This window comes from Pinus tabuliformis, chromosome 4_2 (genome assembly GCF_031772625.1).
Source record: "Pinus tabuliformis cultivar Carrire ecotype Pingquan chromosome 4_2, CPIR1, whole genome shotgun sequence".
NCBI classification, from domain to species: Eukaryota; Viridiplantae; Streptophyta; class Pinopsida; order Pinales; family Pinaceae; genus Pinus; species Pinus tabuliformis.
In genome coordinates, this window is record NC_142304.1 from 887246514 (window position 1) to 887251462 (window position 4949).

The window sequence follows — 4949 nt, forward strand, 5'->3', positions numbered from 1 at the left end:
AAACAAGTTAAATAATTAAATAATAAAAGATTAATAAATAAAGTAATTAATTTAATAAATAATAAATAATAAATAATAAAATTAATTAATTAATTAATCCATTTTTTAATTAATTAATTAATTAATTTTTTTGTTTAATTAATATAAGAAATAATTAATTAAACAAATTAATTAAATAATAAATAATTAAGAAATTAATTAAAAAAAATCTAAATATTAACAAACTAATCAAATAATGGCCAACCAAATTTCTTATATTATTTCTTTCACAATCTATATATATACTCAAATACAACTCATGGATACATCATTAATATCTTCAAAATATCTATTAAAGCATCCTTGATGATGGAAGTGAGTCCGAAACATTGGGTTCATAAAACTCTATAACAAGACATTCCTCCTCTATCTAGAATTATCCTCATAAGTATAGATTCATTATTTAATAAATTTAATTATAATTAATATATAATTAGTATAGATTCATTATTTAATATAGTTTATTATTATCATATAAAAATGTTTATTATTTATCCTACATTTTCATTGAACGTATATATTTTTAAAGTGTTTTATCTTTTTCCACTATTAATTAAAATAATCATATCAGCGAAGTTCATTTTGACTAAACTATACTACATATCTGCATCTCTTAAAAATTTTGTGACATATCTGCATCTCTTAAAAATTTTGTGTCCAGATCGTTTGAAAATCTTAATTTTCAGTTATAAAAGCATATTTTAAAGATTGACGTTGACTGGGAAAATATAGAGGAATTTCTCCGTGAAACATAAACTTTTAGTTGTTTTTAAAGATTGACTTTTACGCTAAAAATATAGAGGAGTTTCTACTTTAAAAAGAGTGAAACATATAACATGTGTTTTTCATGATGTAAGTCGGGCGAAAGGTTAGGGACGTTGTTTATGAAACATATAATTTTCTTTTTCATCATGTAATTCATTCGGGCGAAAGATTAGGGACAGTGTTTATGCCTTCACATTTTAATTTTGCGCTTAATGCTCTACTTCGATTAGGGCGAAAGATGAAACAAGTGTGAACCTGTTTGGGACGTACAACGTTTGCAACTAGTGAGTTGTTTAATCTGTCCTACTTACTACCCATTTTCTGACCGCAAGTGCTATTTCATAGACTATTGCAACATTAATGTGGCCTGACATGAGGCCGATATAAGACATTACAACATGCCGCGCGGTGATGAGAGAGAAAAGAAAAAAAACGGTGTGTTGTAATGTCTTATAGGACCTCATATCAAACCACATTAATGTTGCAATAATCTACAAAATAGTACTTGCCTTTTCTGACTGCTTTTCTTTAGCGCGTTTTCTGATTGCTTTTCTTTAGCGCGTTAAGTCGGTGCAGGCAAAACTGGTGAGTTGTTGTTTAATCCGCCGTACTTACTACCCATTTTCTCACTGCTTTTCTTTAGCGCGTTCTCTGACTGCTTTTCTTTAGCGCGTTTTCTGATTGCTTTTCTTTAGTCGGTGCAGTAAATTTTTTGATGGCACTCACATCTGTCTGGAATATTCTGAGAATTTGCAATAGAATTAAGCTCAGAGGTTTGGGACTGGGATCCAGTACGCTTTCAACTCGTCAGTTCTGTTTGCCATGGTCTAACTATACTGATTTTTTCTCAATCAACTCCTCAGTTCTGTTTGCCATGGTCTAACCATACTAATTTTTTGTTCAATCATTAAAATTTAGATAATATTTTGATAAATTTTAGTGGAGATTTTTTAATTTCAAGATTATAAGTATTTTAAAAAGTTTTGATAATACTAAATCCATTTTTCATTTAAAAAAAATATAATTTAAATATAATTTTTAATTTTTTTTCCCAAATTCCCAAAAAAATAACTGTCCAGACCATTCCTCCTATACTACCTACTACCTACTGTCCCTTTGGTTTAATCCATACTACCTACCACCCATGTTCTCAATGCCTTTCTTTATCGGGTGACAGCTCCGCTGGCTCCTCTTTCGTATTGATTTTGGGTGTCTCTGGTCTCTACCGTTTTCAGGATCAAGAGCCAATCTGTTGTGACCTCTGCTTTTCTGCTCTCTCGTAGTTGCCATTCCTCTGCAACCGCGTTGCATTAAGGTCAGCATCTACATCCCATTCTCTTGTTACCACGCCTATGCTCTGTCTCTGCTGTCTGTCGTGGTCTGCACCATCTTTGCTATTCTTGTAGTTTTAGATTGTAGTTGTTAGACCTCTTTTTTGTTGCAGCGTTGTCAATATCGTAGAATCATCCATTGCAGGTCAGCACACATGGGGGTTGGACTTGTTTGTGTTCTCTTAGCTCCGGGAGTTATACTCTTCTGCTCTCTAGTGTTAACATTTTGTGTAGCCAAATCTAAGGCAACAGCCATCGAGGAAAACCGCGACGCCAGGTCCTGGAATATGACCATCTTCCACAATATCAACTTTGAGATCGGCCAGGTGTTGGAATGCGTAAAAGAAGAGAACATGATCGGCAAAGGAGGAGCGGGAGTTGTGTATAAAGGTATAATGCCTGATGGCCAACAGATTGCAGTGAAGAAATTAATGGGTACTACAGCCTCTTCAAATGATCGTGGTTTCTCTGCGGAGATCAACACACTGGGAAAAATCCGCCATCGGCACATAGTCAGATTGTTGGCCATTATCTGCAGCCACGACACTAATCTCCTGGTGTATGAATACATGAGTAATGGAAGCCTGGGGGAGCTGCTTCATGGAAACAATGGTGGGGATTTGTATTGGCAAACTAGATACAAAATCGCAGTGGAAGCTGCCAAGGGTTTGTGCTATCTTCACCATGATTGCCAACCGCTCATCCTTCATCGTGACGTGAAATCCACTAATATTCTTCTTGACTCCAACTTTGAAGCCCGTGTTGCAGATTTCGGCCTCGCCAAGATCTTGCATCAATCCGGTGCATTGAAAAGCATTTCTTCAGTAGCAGGCACCTTCGGCTACATAGCTCCAGGTAAATTGCTGTTTCACATTTTCCCTACCTTTTAATTTTGGGGCCAAATTCTTAATTTTAATTCCTGAATTTACACAGAGTACGGGTACACACTGAAAGTGGACGAGAAGAGCGATGTGTATAGCTTCGGAGTGGTTCTGCTTGAGCTGATCACTGGCAAGAAATCAGTGGATGAAAGTGAATATGAAGAGGGCATGAACCTAAGAGGGTGGGCGAAGAAGATGACGAGCTGGAAAAGAGAAGAAGTTATGAAGATTATTGATGGCAGACTCAATAACGTTCCTGAGGAAGAGGCGATGCATATATTCTTCGTAGCTATACTGTGCACACAGGAGCAACCTGTCCACAGACCCACCATGCGCGAAATAGTGTACATACTGACATACTGACCAAAGACAATAATTTTGACGTTTATCTCATGTGACCAAAGAAAGAAAGGTAACGGACGTTAATTTTCACATTCCCATGTGACCAAAAGGAGAAATGTAAGAGACGTCATTGTCCATCAAGGGTGACATCCTCCCTCCGTCTAAACTCACGATAAGGCGGTTCATTTTATGGAAAGGTTATGGAATCTGATCCCTATTTTGATCAATAAAAAAATAATTGAAAGGTTTCCCACGTTTTAATAATATACTACTAAGATTATGTAACAATGACTTTGAAGTTTCGGTTTAAGTGATCAATATTATATTGAATTTATTTACTAGATATGAGCATGTTGGCATATAAAAATGGTTACCATAAAACCCAAGATTCGAAATTGGAGTGTGATATTTATATTAATAAAATAATGTAACGTCATCATCTAAATTTAAATATGATATTTTTAATTAATTTAAAAATAAATATAATTCTTTTTATTAAAAAATAAAATATCAAGACATAGTATATGAATTATTTTTATATTTTTTATTTTGATAAAAGTTTTGTGAATAGTTGTATATGTATTGTTATTGGTAGGATTCTATTAATCCATTTGTGATTTGATTGCTGATAGTTTAGTTTTGATTTATGTAAATTTTAATGTTAAACTTTAGAAATGAATAATACATTTTTATTGGAATTAAAAAAATTAATTTGTAAATACTTGATGTCTTATTTCAATTTTAATTCCATTTTTTGTAGTCTCACTAATAAATTTTCCTAACTCTAAGAAGTCAGCACTATTCAAGATCAACATATGCTATCATGCTGACAATTGACATGTTGATACTTCCAAGTAGATGTGTGATAAAACAATATTGGTTATCATCCAGGAATTCACCCACTACTCTGAATTTGTTAATGACTTGGTGATTTATTCATTTCTCTCCGTGAAAAGAAAAATTGATTTTTTTTTCATACGATAGACTATCGGCGATCTGATATCTGACCTAACTAGTAGAGGGTTGATTTGGCTCGTAGCAATTGTGAGGTATAAGACTTTAACAAACAATTTGAGGCATTCAGTAACACAAAAATTATGGAATTGTTTCCATTAAGCAACAGTTTCGGTTCAAACCCAAGAGGTACAAAAACAAATATAACGTTGCATATGAAAATTGGCCTAACATCCAAATTACAAGTATATTTTGTTGAATTCTATACCTATGGTCTGCCTTCATAATTAATACTTTAGCCCTTAAAATATATGTAATGATAAATATAACACATGTTCTTCATGTTAGTTTCAAAAGAGAAAATTTTCAATTTTTTGGCTCCAAGATAACCAAGTTGGCCCTCCATCAAGTCAAATCGACCCCAGTTGAAGTGACACCCATTCAACCTCCCAAAAGATTATAAATAAGGCACTCAACCTCCTTCTCTTGACAAGTAATTCAGATCACACATCTATTCTTTTGTTTATCTATGTAAAGGAGAGAGGGAACAAGAAGTGTGCGTGAGTCACAAGAACTACACATTAGTCACAAGAAGTGTGCATGAGTAACAAAATGTGTGCATGACTAACAGGAAGTT

General features: G+C 33.7%; 1 pseudogene; it reads left to right on the forward strand.

Annotated features, from left to right (window-relative positions):
- Positions 1-2290: 2290 nt before the first annotated feature.
- Positions 2291-3379, forward strand: LOC149172542 (leucine-rich repeat receptor-like serine/threonine-protein kinase BAM2 pseudogene; annotated as a pseudogene).
- The last annotated feature ends 1570 nt before the right edge of the window (positions 3380-4949 follow it).